Raw genomic sequence first — 21,564 nt, 5'->3', positions numbered from 1 at the left:
ATTTGGCACAGCTACAAATGAATTTCAAATTGTATGCAAAACCGCTCCAGTAAGTGACACAGACTTTTATTTACTGTAGTTTCATTTCCGGTCTGTACAAATCTGCACTTCAAAGTAAAAGTACTAGTTTTAGCGTAAGGAAACTAGTTTAAACTCCGAATATACCTGTAGTTGAAAACAGATTTTGCATGTAAACTAATAGCAAAGGCGGTACTTTTTGGAACAAATATTGAGGTTAAACATTCTTTGACAAACGAACGTGCAATCTGTTCTATTTCCCGACTCCCATATTATTCAACTAATCTCCCAACACCCTAAAACGATTTTTTGTCCACAAAACAGATTTAAAATTGTAACAATTTTGAGTCGACCGGTATTACATAATAAATGGTAGAACTCAATTTCTTCATAAGATGTGATTTTCTTTAATTGTTGTGGCTGGCTATTATTCACGGCTTATATTAGCTTTGTAAACAAAAGTGCGATGTGTTATCTACAAATTTGCATGTTGACTAAGTAAATGGTAGTTTGTCGTGTGTGTTTAGAAACAGTGTTTGAAATGTTTCCTTCCAATTACTTATTTTTATAAATTCGTGTGCTGTTTCTGGCGATTTATCGTGCACTTTTTTTAATTTCTGATGCTCTGAATGAACTGTCGTAATAATGGGTGCCAAGATGGATGGTCTCGTTTACGCAGATCCGTGGGATGACGCATCGCGCTCACACAAATGGAGGCTTCAGGTCCTCGGTCAACCAATCACTGACACGATAGGTATTTCCCTCTGTCTCTGATTGGATGTATGGTCATTACGTCGTTCCTTGGTGGTGTCGCAACTCGGCCATAGACTCCCCTTTGCTCTTTACAACAATCACTGTGCAACATCTAGGCAGCGTGAAGTGGCGCAGCATCAGCCCCTATAACTGTAAGCCGTTTTGTGATATTTCACTTTTTACTCAGTTTGCTTTTTATGCCTTAGGTTTTGCCCACTTATTAGATTTATTTTTTAAGTCAATATTTTGCCATTATACATTGCATGTACAGCTTATTAAAATCTATGGTTTATTATGCAGCCCTTCCGCTTTCTAATCCAACTACAAATGCAACTTTATCAACAGAATACAATGATGAATTTTACGTGGTGGCATGACTGCAATTGTAAACTATAACGTTTTTTTTTTCCTTTGCGAGCACTGTATGTACACACACCTTTTCAAAATACTTTTTAGTGTCTGCATGCTTAATGAAGCGTATTTCATTACAACTGTCACACTGGGAATGGCAATGGATATGACTATAATCTTACACACTCCAGGAAATAATGTTTACGACTAGGAGTCCATATTTTCGCTTTAAAAACTGGTTTAGTCGCATTTTGAGTTCAATGTGGCACATTACTTTTTGGCAGAAGAATGACGCATACCAGGTTGTCACGTACACCTGACGTTATATCAGCGTGACATCATGAGTGGTGGGTTTTGGACACTTTTTTTTGTTCAAACAATGTATTTGTTTTTATTAATGATGATGATGCATATCTCGTAGATATCTATGACATAACTAACTAGCATTTAATGTACCTAAATACACTCAGCGTCAGTAATATATTTATTGATTTGATAAAATTTCAGAGCTTGATTGTAATGAGTACAAATAATATTTGCTTGCCTTCTATTTCATCTCAACATGTCTTTAGTGAAATGTTGTCCTCTGGTAACATGCACATGTTTTTACAAAGAAACATAGGGCACTTTGTCTTAGTGTAGTGGAAATGATGCCGTAACTGAAAAGTATTTTTTTAGATTTCAGAATCAGCATGTTTAGTGATTGTTCTATGCACCGTATTACTGATGCTGTTATTTACTGTATGCTCTTTTTGTTGCATAAAATTATGCTATTGCATATTTTAACCCATATAACGCTGAGTGGAGCATTTCTCTTGGTGTTATTTCATATGCATATTTGTTAATGTGCCCTATAATCCAAAAGACAAGAAGAGTTTTCAGTGAGACTGGAATGGTCCATAAACTGAAAAATAAATTCATGCGAGCATCTGTCTTTGCTTGCATTACATAACGCACACATTAAAAACCTCATATCAGTTGGAAAGTTAACATTACCATGTCAACACGAACTAAAGGAAATAACCCTGGCCTGGTTCTGAGATTATATGTGATAAGTTATGTTATAATCATTTATTTAAACCCTTTGAACTTTATCATATTTAGCACATACATAACACCCTGATCTTCTGTTTGTTATCTGTTATCTCCAGTGCACTTTGTTCTCCTCTTATACGCTAATGCTAGAAAACTCCGAGGTATTTTTATTTTTATGCTCTTTTTCTCTTTCTCTGTGCTTTTTTAAATCTCACTCCCTCAGACATCGATGACGGACAAGCCGACGCTGTGAGAACCAGCGCCATAAGGGCAGCTCCAGTGGAGCCCAGGCAGGGGTGAAAGACCGTGCGAGGAGCCGGTACAGTGGGGAAAGAGCATGGTAATTACACTGCTCTGACTGTACAGTCCACTAACAATAATTTTGATACATACATTCAGAATCTGTTTATAATATAACCACTGTTGTTATTTTTGACCACATCTGAAATGGGTCATGCTGACGACATTTTAAAATAAAGGTGATGTACAACATCCAGCAAGAAGCCCCCACTCCAACCACTCTGCTTGCAGTAAAAAAAAAAAATAAAAAAAATAAATTAAATATATATATATATAGATCTATATATTATATATATATATATAGATAAAAAGAAAGAATAAGTAGTTGAAGGTAGAAAGTAGTCCATATGACATTATTCCAAGTCGTCTAAAGCTATACGAATAGCTTTGTGTGATGAATATAACAGAAAACTAAGACAGTATTCACGAAAAAATCTTTGACTGACGCTCGTTCGCATCATGTCATTGGTTATTGTATCTACAAAAAAGCTCCTTGGAAATTTGGCTGACTATAAATACATCCTTTTGTGTTGCAAGAGGGACAAAGTTGTACAGATTTTAAATGACATTTGTAAATTATTATTATTTTTTTTTTTTTAGGCGCTATTGCTAAACAGACCAGACACACATGAACCTGTAGATTCAAATACAAAATTATATTGAAATCAACATTTCAGGACAAATTATATTATAAAGTAATTAATTAAACTGTATAATCATGTGTAAACTAATGAATAGTGCAAGAATATTTGTTAATTGTATTTATAAATGGTGTTTCTAATTTTTTATTTATTTATCAGTAATGTTGTAATAATTAAAAAACAGAAATAATATGCATAAATTATGTTACAAAGTTGTGTGGAATAATGACATTTAGACTGACAACAGTCATTTGCGTTCTAAAATCCAGAAACTTCAACCATATCCTATTCTGACTCATATTACCAATCTGCCGATCTCTGTAGGGAGGTGGATGGTTCTCTCTATCAGGTGTGATCCTGTCTGCTGTGCTTTGCCCCCTTCATCGTCTTTTTCTTCATCAGGGCATGTGATCAGTACCAGTGCTCCATCAGCCATCCGTTACTGGACCTCTACAACGGCGACGCCACCCTGCTCACCATCTGGAACCTTGCCCCTTCCTTCACCTGGGCTGCAAGAGATATCTCCGCAATCTGGGTCACATTTCAGTGTGCAGAACTACATAAGAATAAATACGAAATGACATTTGTAGTGAGAAATATTTGAATGAAGTTTTGGCATAGAATTGTGAGATTTGTTGTGTCTACACTAGGTGGTGCTGTACCATGTGCGTTCCAGATTTCATGCATAAGATTCTTCCAGGTTACGTGGGAGGAGTGCAGGAGGGTGGCACGAACACCAAGCAGGTATGCATATTACTTATGTCCCCTTTGTACACTCATTTGAATCGCTTCGCTGTTGGTTTGTGTTGTAAAATGTACCATATTAAATTCATCTACTATAAACGTGTTGCTTTCTCTCAGGTCTTATTAATAAGTATGAAGTCAACGGTCTGCAGTGCTGGATAATCAATTCATGTTTTATGGGTGGGCTAATGCTCAGTACTTCCACTGGTTTTCACCAACCATCATCATTGAAAACTGGAATCCCTCTCTTATGGTGCACCAACATCCTTGGCTATGCTGTGTCCACTTTGGCTTTTTATTAAGGCTTATCTTTTCCCTACCAACCCAGAGGACTGGTACGAAAACATATTTTTATTATTTACTGTGCATATGGTTATAAAAAACGTCTACACATCTCTGTTAAGCTGAAGCTTTTGAGATCTAATATTGCATGTAATACTGAAACCAACAGAATTCAAGTAAGAACAACACACATATCCTTTGTAAGCTCTTTGCAGCCATGGCTTCAGCAAAACAAAATGTGATCAAGAGATGTTAAGAAAATTCACAGAAACAGTATTTTTTATTCAGGGTTGAATCAGCCATCACTTAAATGATGACCACAGGATTACAATTACTTTACAGTAAGAGTTTGAATGTGATTGGTTAATTCAAAACAGAGTACCATGCCCCATGAACACTTTGCAACCAGGTAATTTTAGGTTTTTATTTTCTTTTTCTTTTTTCCCTTACAAGTTTTTCATCTGTTTATTACAGTATTTTTTTTCTGGTTTTCAATGTTACATTTAAAGTGAAAAATATATGAACGATTTACTAAAAAAGAATATAAATTAATTTTTTTTACATCTCAAAATGCTTTAATTGTAATAGGAGTAATGTTGACTTTATATACCCACTGTATTAACAACAGTTGATTAGTCCCATTAAATTTACGTGCTGAAACTTGGTTGTTGAATCATGAAGGAGGTGTGTTTTAAAAAACTATAAATGAAATTGTAAACTGTCGTGCTTTAATTGCAACATTGTAAATGCTAATATACTAAGTAATGTAAAATGAATAATAACGAAACAAACACAATACGTATCATAATTATTTTTAGTAATATGAATCACTTAATTATGTTTACTTTAAATTTTTACCGTTTTGTTCTTGTCTGTCATCAATCACAGACTGTGTGTGTGTGTGTGTGTGTGTGTGTGTGTGTGTGTGGTGTGTGTGTGTGTGTGTGTGTTGGGTGTGTGTGTGTGTGTGTGTGTGTGGTGTGTGTGTTCTTAGTGTTTCCCATTGGTCACAGAACAGGCATGTACATTTACCAAACAAAAACAGGTACACACTAAATAGGTTCTGTCTTGCTCTGGTTGAATTTGCAGCACAATTCACAGGCAACCTCCTCTACAACTACATGATGGGGAATTGAGTTGTCAAACCTCGTATAGGAAAAATGGTTTTGAATCTTCAGCTTGTCTTCAATGGCCGGGCCGGGTATCGTGGCGTGGGACGTTGATTAACTAATCCTACGCTGCTAAACAGCAGGAGCTGGTATGTTTATGTGACAACTTCTATGAATCTGGTCAATGTTTTGCAAGTGAGTCATGTAGTCCACTGAGGGTGGCACTATAAAACATGTTAGTAGTGGCATCTGCTCATACGGGCTAGATTCAACACATAGTTTCTTTCTGTATTGATCATATAGTGTTTTTTTCATTTCATTCATATTATTACCATCCCAACCTCTAGAGTTCACAACTTGACCTGTTTCTTCCTCTAAGGCATCTATGTGTTAGAAACTTCTTCTGGAACGAAGCCTGGTACATCAAGACTATTGACATCTGCCATGATCACTTTTGGGTACCGGACCTGGGCTGGGAGGAGAGACTGCGTCGTGTGGCTTCCTTCCTCTCTACACACTACAGGTGTGTATTCTGAGCAGTATTTCCTGGGCTCTTGATTTGTGTTGGATATTAGGCGCCCCGACGTTTACAATACTGGACTCACTATTTTACCTCATACACAGCTGGTTTCAGTCGGTTGATTTCAGTAGTAGTAGTGTTTTTTATGTCATGTATCATGGTTCTTGTTCTTCTTAGGGACTTTACCTGGTCTACACAACCATCCAGCTCTCTACACCCCATGCGCACAGGTGTCCTCATCTTGGGCCTGGTGGGATAACTACATTTTTTCGCTCAACCAACCACCAGAAAGACCTTTTCCGTCGCACTGAGGGTAACTGCAAAACTCTGGGGTAAGAACGCCCACCTTCATCGAGTGTTCATACCCGATCGGGAGGCCGATGGCGGGATTCACAAGAGCAAACTGCAATGACCCACTCTGGTTTGCGCTGGGGGGTGGCTCGTCATAATGAACTAACCGGGCGACCTGATGGGGCTCACCTTCTCACTGGCGTACTGCTTGGCCTGTGGTGGCAAGCACTTGCTGCCTTATTTTTACATCGTCTACATGACTATCCTACTGGTGGCACCGCTGCATTCGTGATGAGCACCGCTGTAGCAACAAGTACAGCAAGGACGGTAGAGCGCTACACTGCGGCGGATGCCCCTAACCGTTTGTGCTACCGCTAACATCTTTCTAGAGCTTTCCACCATATTCCAGATTCAAACCATTATATAGAAAAGGCAGTTTAGCTTGATTATTTTGTGGATGCTGCTCTTACATATTTTTAAACAATTGGCTTTTTAATCTTTTATGGGTGTGTGAAATGGCAGAATTACAAAAGATTATCTTGCCCGTTTAGGCTGAGTGTGAGAGTGGAAGAGATTATCAAGGTGACACAGTGTACAGCATTACCAGAATGACATTAAAAAAAAAGCTAAGATCCTGTGATGAACTCAAGTCTTAATGTTTGCCTGCCTTTTATCTGTTTGTCTGTTTGTTTGTTTTTTTTTTTAAAAAGGCAGGAAAACTTATTGTATAGAGAATATCATTCATTATTGTTCAGGATGTAAACAGACAAAAGTCAACAGTCCTATAAAAATCCAGAAATTGCTAACGACTACAAGGTTATCATATTTCTATTGATATTTTTTCTACCAGCCAAACCACTGAATTAAAAGTTTCCCAGTTTGTCTTGCTTGTTTTCCTGGTGATATTAATGAATGTAAAGCTGAAAATCGTTAAAATATTTTGTAGTGCAAGAAAAAACTTTTTTTGTGGTTTAAAGGCAGTTTAAAAAAAAAAAAAAAATAAATAAAAAGCTCTTTTTTGGACATTAATTTCACGTAAAAATAAATAATAACTTTATAATATAATTCAACGTGAATTATTAATTATGAAGGAAAATGTGTTTTTTTTTTTTCTTTCTTTTTTTTTTTTTTTTTTTTTTTTTCCGAAGTAATACTGGTGTGTTAAAGTAACACATCCTCAGTTTAAGCTTAAGTTTAAGGATAATGATACACCACTAGCAGCAGTGTGGAAAGTCAGAGTTTTTTTCATAGAACAGCAACAAGGCCTAGCACAAAAGAACACACAAAGACACAAGTATTTAATTGGTCTTGCATATTGTTGCTACATAAAGCTTTCCTCTCTTTCAATTAAGAACAGTGTGAGCAGTACAGCCACAGTTACTCTAATAATGTCCATATAAACATTGAAATACATGTTAATGTCCTAATGTATATGTGACAAGAAAATCACATAGGCTGGGCATATCCAAATACTGAGCTGTGGTACATTTCATAAATTTCAATGTTTAAATGTTCACTTGTGGAATATATAAAAGGTCTAAACCACATAATGAGATTCTTCCACTGACTATATGGACATAACCAAGTTATAGTAAATCAGATTTGCATTGATTTCCACTTTTTTTCTTACAAAGCTAATGCAGAACAATAAAGAAGCCATTACAGTATGCAAAATGGCTGTCCAGAGGTTAATGAATGGGCTTTGGAGAGAAGGGAAGACAGAAACTGTCAGTGAAGTAGATCTTAATGGTTTGTATTGCTTGTGGTGATTGCTAAATGTCTTTAATGAGCAGGGACATTAGTGTACATGGAACCAAAAACACACTCACTGAGCACTGAGTGGTGCTGTCTAATGAAAGCTTCATCTTTAAGGATTTGAACAACTTCGAAACCTTCTTTGACAGATGCCCTATTACCTTTGAAGGAGGTTCCCCGATTCATAGAGTCCAGAATATTATAAGAACTTGGCTTTTTGGACCTGAGCCATAAAACAAACAACCCACCCAAACAAAAAACACTTTAAAACAACCACATAGCACACACAATAAGAAAAACTTAGCCTTATTAACTGCATAGCTAACGTATTGGCAAACACCCACAACACATTATCAACTACATAACATTCATTTATCCAAACCATCCATCCACTTTGCAAACACTTGCAGAGATTCTGGCAGCCTATCCCATCCTCTTGGGCCATAGGCAACTGCATAGCAAAACACTACAAAATCCACTTTTAACACCTTGTTTACGTATATAGCAACACCCTGAAGAAACAACAACCCAAACAACCCACACAACATCCAACTACAATAGCAACACACAGAAAACCCACTTAGAAAAGGAACAACTTAGTAACTCCACAGCAATGCCTTGTCAACCAGCACCACAACACATAACAAACCCCGTGTATCTGGATTCTGGAATTGTACTTGACTACCATAGACATTTCTGATGAAATGCAATAAATATACAACTGACCAATGAGAATGCAGTTTACCATCAATACTACTACAGAAGGTTCAAAGTCCTCAGCTGTTGTTTTTTTTTTTACACCTTTATTTTCCTTGTTTTTATCTGACCTACAAATAACTTTGGCAAAGTTATCGTTTTAGAAAGCAAATAAAAGAAAAGGGAGAAACTAGGGTTGGGTTTTCGGTGTGTTTTACTTTACATTATACTGGCCTAACTTTCAATTTCAGAGACAAATAGAAGAGAGAAGTGTGATCAAATAAAATAGTTTGCGTGTACAAGCTTTAGAAATTTTTCCCACACAGATATAGCTGGTGTTATATACAGATATATATATTGTGTGGTTGCTTTTATGTAACCTTGAGATGTCAACACATCACTGAATATACATAAACCCCCCTGAATCCACTGAATATACACAAAAATTTCACCTTTGCAGTATTCATGTGTGACAAAGCCTTACTCGAAGGCTGAAAAGTGGCCATTTAGATGCTCCCACTTTTCCATCATGCTTTGTCCTCCCTCTCGCTCTGTGCTTTTGTCAGGTGCGGGTTCTGTGTCTGTCTCTTGAGGGATGATCAGAAAAAAGGCAGACTAAACAAACAACCCTGACACCCTGACCCCCATGGTCACCAGACTAGCTCCCTGTGTTAACAATAACACATGAGAATGAGACCCTACAGGCCTTATGGACAGCAGTGGACTGTTTCTCATTGAATAATATATGAAATTAAAGATACTAAAGTCTGGCATCATAGATCAGATATTTTAATATGAACTCAAACATACCTCATCAAATTGTTTGATTTCTATTTTATTCTTTTATTTTTTTTTTTTTATTATACAATTATAAAAAAAGACCTCTAACACTAGCTTGCTCTATTCTTTTTCTATTCTATCTCGTTTTCTTTTTGATTAATATTATTTAAAAGCCCGGGCTACGTTATACTGCGTTTAGGCTAACTGAGACTTGTTATAGCACCTATATATCATTGCTCTTTTGTTGTTTGATTGGCTTCCATTGTCCTCATTTGTTAAGTCGCTTGGGATAAAAGTTGTCTGCTAAACTGATAAATGGAAAATGTAAAATAAATTTTACATTGCTTAATGCACATTTTCATGACATTTTCAATTGAACTGTCCAGTGCAGTGGTCATTAAAGTATTTTCACTTTCAACTGAAACAGATGAAACTTGAATCTTGCAACATTTATTACATGAGTTTGTACTGTATGTCGCCACAGGCATTGTACTGGTCTCTAAGCTGGCCCTAAGCAACTAGCTCTAGCTCTAAATCTATCTCTTATACTAGTTTCCTCTGAAATTATAGTTCCCCATAGTTCCCATCACTGTTGTGATGATGAGTGGAGCTTTTGGGTAGAGTGAGGGACTTGTATTGCAGGTGGTTGGAGGACTGGTGGTTTTGCTGCTATACTTAGGGAGCAGGGGGACTTCGCGTTTAGCATGCTAATACGGTATGTACTGTTGCCACTAACAGTTTGTTAGCTAGTATTATATTCAGCGATGTGACAAAACATATACAAAATTTAATGAATTAAAATCCTGGGATCCGGGCAAAAAATCACTTTGAGGGCTACTTAATTTGGTTTAAAGCCAAAATAATCTTAATTATGCGGTGATGCTGAAGTTATGTGAACAAATTATGTTGTGTACTAAATTGATTCATATGGAACCTGCAGTACAAGTGCAATTATGTACCAGTGTGAGCTACTGAGCAAGTTATATGGAGCTGGTTATGTGAAGTACATCAAAATGCATTAGTCTAAAAATATTATACTCACTCCCCCCCTATGGTAAAAGTATTTATCAGAGGACCATGAAATTGTATATTTATTTCAATGTATGGAACAACATGGGGCATTTTATATTTGTTTTGTCATGCTACCAGTTCTACATATGTAGTAGGACATTCTTATAAAATTTGGATTTCGGTTGGTTACTATATGTACATTATGATATCTTGAGTGCTCATTCAATCTGGTGCTTCCAAAGAATAGGAGGAGTCCTTCCGAGACACGAGTTATGTGTAATGAGCGAGGCTCTTAAGCCCACGAGTTGCTCCAGGCAGACTGTCCCTCAATTAAGTGCACTGAAAAACCATTCTTGCGTGGAAAAAGCATCTGACTAGATCGGCCGTAACTAGTCAAGTGTTTCTTGTCTGAGATGTAGGACAAGCGTAACTTTTAAGCATGGTGAAATGACTGTTCCTATGGGTCAGTACAACTAGAGCAGGCTATATGATCCGAGGAGCTAATATAGATGGTATACGCGTGGAGGACTGTTGAATGTGTTGAGCAGGCCTTGGATTAAGACCTGCTGCCTCTATCAAGGAGTGTTCAAGGATTACAAGTGGATCACCACTAGCTGTCAGCGACGCGCACTGTTCCACGCTTTTCTTTGGAAAAATAAATAGTGCCAAACAGGTGCGCTTAAGCTTTCTGTCAAACCTGGTTTGCAGAAAACAGCAATAGTTGTTCCGGCAGGCTTTAGGTTACCAACATTCTTTCAAAATATTGTTTTTTAGCGTAAGAACTAAATTCACGTTCGTGGATGAGTAATTGATGACCAACAATTTTTAGTTTTTGGGTGAACTATCACTTTAAGCAGCACAACAAAACACTAATCTATTATAAAAAATAAATAAATAAATAAATAAAAATTACTTCCATAGGGCTATCATAATAACAAATAAATACATATGTTGAGGGTAGTATTTTTTATTTATTGTTGTAGTTATTCAACAAATAATACTATAGTTATAACATCATGGGTTCCTGTCCAAACTGGTATTACCATGGTTAGTTTATGTGTCCTAAAAAACAATAATGTGGTACATATTGTAATGACATTTACACCACACACATTCCATAAACATACATGTATGTTCAATATAAAATGTTCCCTCTGTAAACCATTTGTAAATAGCACATTCAAGCACAGGGACTGATTCTCATATGGAAATATATGGAGGGATGTCGTGGATATGGAGGAGGATGACTCTTTACATTAATTTTTGCATTGACAGAGGGTCACGTTTAGGTGGTGCGGTCAGTTGGGAGTTGGAGAGTATTTTCCCTGTCTTTTTTCCAGTACCGCCACACAACTTTAATCACTCCTTTCTATATCTCACCCGCTCCTTCCATCGCTCTTTCTCTCTTTGATGGGAACAGGTGGAGAGATGTCCTGAGGGACATCGAACTGGCAGTTGCGAGGGGGAATGATAGACATGGTTTGCACAGGAATGAAAGGGGCTGTTGGGATGGGTTGTGTGTGGTGTAATGGTCAGTGTGTCCCGACATGGGCTGGTGAGAGAAATGTAGCTCAGACTGAGGCCAACCGCTTGTCGAGGTTGGCAAGGGACAGCAGGCAGAAAGGGCAGTTGGGCTTGTCTTACACCTCACATCCCAGAATAGCAAACTTTGGCTGTTGATTCCAAAACTGTGTGCGTAGGAAAACAGAGCATTCATAATAGTGTTAACAACGCATAGCATATAAAAGGGAAGGTTCTCTGATGTCTCTGTTCTGGACTCTTTCAAATTTCAGTTGAATCAGAATATTTAGTGATGTTGTGATCATATGGAAAGCCTAGTGGTAAAAGTAAACTTCGAAATCACTTGAAATGCCCTTGCAACCATTTGTTTTAATTAACTGAAACAAACCAACTCACAGAGGAAGTCACTAGTTTTTTATTCACTAAAAAGAGTCCAAATGACACCAAATGACACTCCAGTCATAAGAATCATTTATTCTGGTCATGTTGTACTATAACAGTGTTCTGAGTATTTTAATAGGAGATGTTCTGTCAGCAAATAATTTTGGTTTTTTAAGAAACGAAGAAACATGCCAAAAACCAAGTAACAACCAAAACTTAACTTTTTCTTCCTGATAAGACCTATTCCCAACCAGGAGGTAAAGTCCACCAGAGGCAATATAAAGAAACAAGTGCATAAAACATAAACGGAATCCACAGTTAACACTATCAAATAAACTTAAATGCACCGCAGAGAAAGATTTGCAACCATCAGCTTCAATATTTGCAAAAAATAATCATGTCTGCCCATTAGCCAGAGAGTACTATAAGAGAAAAATGTTGTTTATTTGCTCAACGCTCTTTCATGCTGTAAAGTCCCATTTGCTCAACGCTCTTTGACTTGAGCCAAAAACCATTAAAACCTTACATGCTAGGCGCCCTTTACAAATCTATAACCCAGGACTAAACCCTTCATCCCACCCCAGCGTTATTCTCCGGACTCAGCCTTCTCTGTGCATACACAAACCTTCCTCACCATTGTCATCATCACCGTCAAGTCGTCATCAGTGCTTTTACAGGTCTGGAATCCTTGATTCAATTGCAATGGTGACTCTTAACTGAGTGAGACTCAGGTACCTATTCTGAGGCCTTTTTTGTATCCACTCTTCCTACGGGAGTGAGTGAGTGGAGTAAAACTGTGAGAGACCCGGTCATCCTGGGAGAGCTGGGTTTACATTTTGAGTGAGGGAGGGAAAATAAACTGAGGGAAAAGTAGTTAGAGGATCTAAATAGACTGCCTGAGCAAAGATAGATGGAGAGGCAGGGGAGCAGTATACTAATAAACTGAGAAGAAACGGGGAAGTAATGGGATAAAAATTTACTTAAGTTACTTGCAAATTGATACAGCTTAATTATTCTGTATGAATATATTTAAGAGATAACAAACAGTACAATCAGTTTATTATTGCAAAAAAAAGTTTTGTACTGTACATTATGATTATTATACAGCTAAGATTCCATTTTGTGAAATAGAAAGAGAATGTCTATTGGTTGTTGTCAGTGAAATCAAGAAATACGAAAGAAAAGAGCTGTGTAAAACGTGCTGATCATGTAAGTTTATTTTGTCTTCATTTGGCAGGTATTTTCACTTATGTAAAGAATAAAAAAAAAAAACGTTGTTTTTAGATATTTTTGCTGGAAAATAAGAAACTCTATGTACTAAACTGTCATAAATAATATGTAAAATAGAATTGTGGTCACATACAAAAGTATGTCAAAGTTCCTGGGTGATACTGTTTTCATTCAAGCATGTTAATATTGCCCACAACTTGCTATGGAAAAGCCCTTGTGAGTATGCATTTTAGCATACTTTTTAAAAGAGTACTTAATATATAATTAATATACTTAAGTCCAAACTGAATGTAATGTTTTCAGACTCTTAATTCCATGTTAATTGAAATTAAATGAAAACTAAATGAAAATATGTTGTAGTTTAAATGTGTAGTAAATGCAATTAGCTGAAATTTAGAGTGATTTTTTAAATACACTTTAATGGGGCTTAAGAACATCTTTAAATGTGATTTCCATAATCACTTATCTTATCTTTGAAATAATGGTTAAAGGGTTAGTTCACCCCAGAATGAAAATGATGTCCATTAATTACTCACCCTCATGCCGTTCCAAACCCATAAGACCTTATGTTCATCTTTTGTAATACAAATTAAGATATTTTTGATGAAATCAGAGAACTATCTGACCCTTAATAGATAGCAACGCAACTGAAATGTTCCCAGGTCCAGAAACGTATTAAATACATCAGTAAAACAGTCCATGTGACATCAGTAGCTCAACTCAGTTTTGCAATGCTACGAGAATACTTTTTTTTTTTTTGCGTAAACTAAAATAACATAATTTTGCTCAGCCATTCTTCTCCCACCGAGTTATATCTTCCATCATTTTAAAGAGTACCCAAGAACGTATTGGACATTATCAGCGTTGATTACGTTCAGAGGGAAAGCGTGCACATGAACGTAATTTGCGTAATAAGCATTTTTTTTTGCTTAGGAGAAAGAGAAGCATGGCATATGCATTGTAATACTCTCTCTAAATGGTGGAAGATGATGTAACTTGGTGGAGGAGGAAATGGTGTGGAAATTATGTTATTTTTGTTTTCTTTGCGCAAAGAAAGTATTCTCGTAGCATCACAAAACTGAAGTTGAGCCACTGATGTCACATGTACTGTTTTACTGATGTATTATACTACGTTTCTGGACATGGGAACATTTAGATGTGTTGCTGTCTATGGAGGGTCAGATGGCCTCTCCGATTTCATCAGTAATATCTTAATTTGTCTTCTGAAGATGAACCGGAGGTCTTCTTACAGGTTTGGAAACCACATGAGGGTGAGTAATTAATGATGTTATTTTATTTTTGGGGTGAACCAACCCTTTAAATTGTACTACCCAAATATACTGAAAAAGCATTTATTTAAAAGTATTACAACCATTGTCATGATGAATTTCGCAATTTAGTACATTTAAAAAAAAAGTTTAGACATTTAAATGCAATATTGAATAACACCTAACTACAGTTAAAATTATAGTCAAGTACGCTTTAGTATGTTAGTCCACACATATAAAAATGTACAGATACTTCCTATGTACAACAAAAATTATTAAAACAATTAATTTAAATGTACTTTAAAGTAAAATTTTTAATTTTGACATTATTACAAAGGCACTTTTTAAAAGTGTACTTAAGTGTTAAGAAACATAATTATGAAAGTGTACTCTCTTTAAGTACTTAAGTGGCCTTTTGCAGTATTTCATTGATATTATATTATCTGCAAATACAGTTTTTAAAAATATACTTTTTAATACTGTCATGCTGTTTTAATAAATACAGTTTTAGTGCATTTTTAGTACAACTTGGGATGCAGTCAAACTGATTAATATATATATTTTTTAATCTATATATATTATGTATCTCCAAGATATTTTGCACATGATGCATCTTATGAGTAAACAGCATGTAAAATGTTTTTGATATACTGCACTCTGTCTTCATATTGCTGTAGAGCAGCAGTAAAACCACATAATACTTAGAGAGATGCTCATAACATCAGGAAAAAGGGAAATCCCATCCACAACACAGAGCTTGGCTTTGTAAGTATTCCAGACTGGCTCCGTCTGTAAAGGTCTTCTGAAGGACAGCCAGAGAAAGGATGTACTGAAGATTTATTCAGTGTCAGACAGAACAGTATAACATCCTCCAGCTGGTGACGCATCACACCAATCAGTCCAGGCTGTGATTGGTGCAGGATGTGGACGGGGGAGGGGTTTGGCAAAAGTGAGCCCATTCTAATACATAATCATTCAGATATGACACTGCCAGTGCTCTTTACAATTCTTGCTGTTTTTGGACGCTCTGAATAGCCAGTGGCTTTGAGATGGCTGCCAAGTGCCAGCCGCAGCTTTGAATGACGCGCACAAGCCAGAACAGCCAGCACAATACCACAACGACTCTATCTAATAATGGCTAATAATGAAATGTTTGCTGTATAACAAGTGACGCCACTTTAAAGGTACACGAAGTAATTTTTTGATGGTTAAAGAAAACTGTGGGTCCTGGAGTTTTTACACTGATACCTACAGAACGTGGATGCAGCGTCACACAAAAAGCAAACCTTTTGGCTGTGGGAAGCCATGGCATAAATAGCCTACTCTTTTCTATTGATATACTTCACCGCCACTATTTATTTTAATCGTTAAACCAAAATGTTTTGGCCAACAGGGGATAAAGTGAATGGTTTTCAGTTGGTCCATGTGATTCTCCTCAATATGGCCAATTACATGAGAGGGACACATTCTTTATGTCTAGTATAGCACATGGTGTAAGTTGTTGAATATGTAAAATGTAGAGCATGGTAATCAAGACACAAAATGTTTTGCATGTGGTTTGCACTCTGGTTTACTATGGTTGAAATGCATAATGTGGCGCTCTAAATATGATGGTGGTGTGTCCATTTTTTCATATAAGGCCCGCTTCCTGCAGGCTTTCTCTCTCAGGGTCTGCACATCCCCAGGCCTCAGGAAAAGTAACCTTCAGGTCATCCTGTGCCCTGTAACATAGCAACGTATAAACATTCTGTGTTGTTTTCAGAATTGGTTCCCAGTACTTGTTAAAAAAAAAATCAGCATACTTCAGCGTACTTCTTATGGAAATAACATACTCTAAATAAGTTTGAAATGAATGAATGTAGTTTGGGGCACTTAATTACATATTAACTGAAATAAAAATTAATATGTATCAGTTTAAATTTATATTGAACACAAATAGCTAAATTTTAGACCAATTTAAGCGGAACCTAAGTACGTTTCATATTTACTTCTATCTGTAAGTGTACTGATGAATGTACCAACAAACGTTTATGTCAAACTAAAATATAAACTTTCATGTATTTAAATATGCCATTTATTTAAATAAATTTGTACGTTCATATAGGTAATGATGAAGTTTTGTACTTTTAAAGTATATTAACTTTAATATACTTAGGTAATATTGAATTACAAACTACAGTTAAAATGTGTATGTGTGTGTATATATATATCTCTTTATATGTACATTAGTGTGTTAGTCAAACCAAAATAAGCGAACTTCTCTAAAGTACAACAAAAGATTACAAAAAGTGAAAACTTTTAATTTGATAGTATTACAGTATTTTCTTAAGTGTGTTAAGAAACAGAGTCATGAAAGTGTACTCTAAGTAGATTTAAGTGTCCTTTTCTATTTTTTTTATATATACTCTACATGATTTTTTTTTTTTCCAATATACTTTTAAGATTTAAAGTACACTACATGTGCACATTCAATACAATTAGGTGCACTTCTTTTTCACAAGGTATGTATTTTGTATGTATCTTACTGACAATGTCAACGGTCTGTTAATACTATTAAGATGCCTTGATGTGGGTTAAAATGAGTTTCTGCTAACACATATGCTACATAATATTATTCATATTTGGAGTTCTTCATTCAAACACTATGTGAGCACTCAAGGGAGCCACACATGATATATAGTGAGTTTTTTTTTCTTGAGAGAATTTTAAGATCATGGAGGAGAGTCCAGCTTCACAGCAGTTAACAAGTATTCAAACCATGTGCCAGATGAGAATCTCAGTGACACATGAAAGGTGTGGCCCCCATAAAGAATATACGCTTTGTTGGACCCCTGAGACCCCATATAGTTCTCCTTTAAGTGGAAGCATTAATGTGGATTCAGGGACCACGCCTCAATACCTCTTACGCTCTCGGCTTGTGTATGATGTGGAACACTGATGTGAGCTTGGTTTATGAATGGAATTACTGACACCAGAAACTGAGGATTTACAACACTCACTTGTAGATGTGTTTGCTGGTGTTCATCACATTATGACGCAGTCAAAAATACTGGCTTAGTAGTCTCACTCCTTACTCTGGTTTGGATCAACAGTAATAAATGCTTAGAATCCTCTAAAGTTAAAATTATATAATAATTTCACAGATAAAAAAAGTGACCAATAAAAGTTAGATTCATTCAGAATGTGCAGATGGAAAATAAAAAGAGGTTAAGGAAAGTAACTATTTATATTAGAGGTGTAAATATTTGCTGTGATGATTCTGATTATGTCTTAATCATGTATACTGAAATGTAAATTTTACAGTACAAATTAATTCGATCATTTTGGTACAAAAACCAAAAATGACTGTCAGTTGTCAACAACTGAAAAATAAAGGTGAATGTTCTGATCTAATTGTTGCCTTTCTACACCCGTAGTAATCACCATAGAAACTACAGAAAATATCCTATAGAAAAAAAGGCTATATATAGGGCTTTTCACATTTCAATAAGTTAAACGTGAGTCGTACAGAATCCTGGGTGATCTTGATTAAATTTTTACACTCTTCTTAATTAACCGGGGTTATCATTCTTATTTGCATATTTGTAGTGTCCGTGACACTGATTGGACGAACACAGTATGCAACCTGTTTACATAACAGTTCTAGCATTGCATATCACCGTATTATAGACTACATGTATATTGCATATTGTACTATCAAGTTTTTTTTCTGAATGAGTTTTCTGTGGACTATAAGGTTAAGAAGAAGTCTCTTTTTCACTCCAGTTCAAATGTTTCCATTACCATTTGACATATTTAAAATGCTGAAACAATTGTTTTTACAACACTCATTGTTTCTGTGACTGTCCAGATCACGTGAATACAGTGTGAGGCACACGACTGGCTGTCAGTTGCCAAGTATCTAACCCCAGCTAAAAAGCGGTGCTACCCCACCAATGAACTACAAGTGTGAAACATACCTTTAGCAGCCAGCTTTAAAAGGCGAGGCTTAGAGTGATGTTTAACCCTTATGTGTTGTTGGGGACGTTTTCGTCCACTAGGGAGTAAAGTTGAGAGTCTTATTTCGGCCACAACGTTCTCTGTGTTTCAGCTAATGGAATGATTTTTGGTGACAAATCTTATTTTGACACATATTTTGGGAAAATGCTTTGAAAAATTTTCAAAAACTTAACAATACACTGTGGGCAAATTCACTACCCTTTCGTTATGTTCGTGGATGAAAAACATCCACTAAATTAAACTGCTGTAAAAAATGTATCAGATAAAAGTATTTTTTTTTTTTTTTTTGCATAAAATCTATTAATCAACCTCAGTCCTGATCAAACATACCAAATGTTTAACAACAATCAACGATTTTAATCTTTAATTACCAAGTTAAAGTGATTGTGGACTGGATATTTTAAAAAAAAAACACACAAAATGACATATTTTCAATATAAAAAGTGATTGTGGGCTGGATATTTTTTTTACCTTTTATCACAGTCTGGGACATGTCAAAGATTAGTAACAACTTTGGCTTTGATGCATTGTTAGTTTTTGTGCAGCATTAGATTTTAATTTTTTCTCTCCTCATTTGTTGTTCGTGGCTGTTTTGCCCCAGTGACCTTCCATTATAATGACATTTTTTGATTGCAAAGCCATGCAACCATATAATCATGCATACTGATTTGTTTGTGGTTTTCCCTTTTGGTAAGAGGTAAAATTTGTTATTTTTACAGTTGATCACTAGGTGGGACCTTAACCCTTTAGATAGGCCTGTGCAAAAAAAGGCTTAGTTTCTGGCTTGTATCATGGAGTTATATGGAGTATAACAGCAAATTATAGTGTTTGTGTGTGTGTGAGATTCTGATTGTTGGTTTTCCCTGTTTTATTTTTGGTTTCCCGTTGGGACGAGGTAACATTTGTTATTTTTTTACAGTTGATCACTAGGTGGGACCATTAACCCTTTAGATAGGCCTGTGCAAAAAAGGCTTAGTTTCTGGCTTGTATATGGAGTTATATGGAGTATAACAACAAATTATAGGGATAGTTCACCCAAAAACATGAAAATTTGATGTTTATCTGCTTACCCCCAGGGCATCAAATGTAATTGACTTTGTTTTTCTTCAGTAGAACACCAAACAAAAAAAACAAACACAAAACATACCATACTTCAAAACATACAAACAAAAGCATGGAAAAAACAAAAAAAAAAAACAATCAAAAAAAAACAAACAAACAAAAAAAACAAACATACACAAACAAAACCAAATTAAAGCCTGCGGCTTGTGACGATACATGGATATCATAGATATCCATGTATAGCATACATAGTAATCTCTTGAGTGCATTCTTCTGAGTGTGTTCCCCTGAGTGTGTCCTCCTGAACGCGTTCTCAGCAGCAGGCATGTGAGGCGTCTTTCTTCTTGCTTTATGGCGGATCACAGAACCTTATAGTGCACTTAAAAGTGCATTACCGGCACTTATCTCTCAAGTGGACCATTGTGACGCTCCTAATTGAGATTGTAGATAGTGTCAGTGGTCCACTTGAAAGAGATAGGTGTATGTATTCTTTGTACGTTTTTAGCCCGTGATTACCATCCACATCCGTTATAAGACTGACAGACCACAATGGGTTGTGTTAAAAATATTTGTTTGTGTTTCTACAGAAGAAACAAAAATCACCTACATCTTGGATGCCCTGGAGGTAAAGCAGATAAACATAAAAATTTTAATTTGTGGGTGAACTATCCCTTTTAGCTGTGGTTAAGTGCAGTGTTAAAAGCCCTTATGTGTGTATGGAGCTAAAAGCTCTGGGATGATGTCCTAACCTCGGGAAAGTTTTAGAATAACTTTTTTCCTTTCCCCATCCGCTCATCACTGCTTATGAGAGACAGGCAGTGTGGGAGCTATAAGTTTTATGTTCCATCACTCTGACTTCCAATGGAGTATTTTTATTGCTGTAAAATGTGATCCGCGTGAGGCTCTGACAGTTGCTATTGTGGCATCTCTCAGTCTGTTTACTAGTTACCGCTATTAACAACAATAAGCCATGCAGGGAGGATAGGGAGGTGTGGATGTGTCTTTGTGTTAGGCCTATGTTTAGCTATAATTTGCACAAAATTCAAGGACATCCTCATTTGGAAAAACAAATCTTATTTTTCCCCCCTTTTAGCCTATAGAAATTACATATTACAATATAATAGCTTTGCCCTTGTTAAAAAAAGTTTACTTAATTGTATTGAATGTGCACTTATAGTGTACTTCAAATCTTATAAGATATATACTGTACATGCAGATAAACCCTTTAAGTGAAGTTACTTTTTATAGCAGAATAATAGAAACAAAAAACTGAAATAAAAAGGCCACTTAAGTGAAGTTTAAAGTAAATTTTAAATAATTGTTTTAACAATATTTTGTAATGCTTTAAATAAGTACACTTATTTTGATGTGTGGACTAAAATACTAAAGGCGCACGTGTAAGCACTAAAATTATGATTTTAACTATAGTATGTTATCTGATATTACATTTAAAGTTAATATATTTTAAGTGTACTAAATTGTAATTGCAAATATATTTAAATATATGACATACAAGTTTAAATATAAAAAATATAAAAAATAATGTTTAAAGTATATTTAGTTGAATACGCTGTAAATGCTTGTCAACACATTAAGAAGTACACTTTAACCATATTTCAAAGACAATAAAATAATTAAATTGCATTTAAAATAATGAAGGATGCACTTAAGACCTACTTATGTAAGTCAAAAAAGCACTCTTAAGTTCAGCTTTTTGAATCTAATATAATTCAAACTATAAGACAGTGCATTGCAATTAAATGCTATTATGCATCTGAAAACCATTACATTCCGTTCACACTTTCGCAATTCACATT

General features: G+C 35.7%; 1 pseudogene; it reads left to right on the top strand.

Annotated features, from left to right (window-relative positions):
- Positions 1–2,300: 2,300 nt before the first annotated feature.
- Positions 2,301–6,403, top strand: LOC109103439 (annotated as a pseudogene).
- Positions 6,404–21,564: the final 15,161 nt, after the last annotated feature.

This window comes from Cyprinus carpio, unplaced genomic scaffold (genome assembly GCF_018340385.1).
Source record: "Cyprinus carpio isolate SPL01 unplaced genomic scaffold, ASM1834038v1 S000006513, whole genome shotgun sequence".
NCBI lineage: Eukaryota > Metazoa > Chordata > Actinopteri > Cypriniformes > Cyprinidae > Cyprinus > Cyprinus carpio.
Note: the sequence above shows the minus strand (reverse complement) of the source record. Positions and strands in the feature narration are given on the sequence as shown.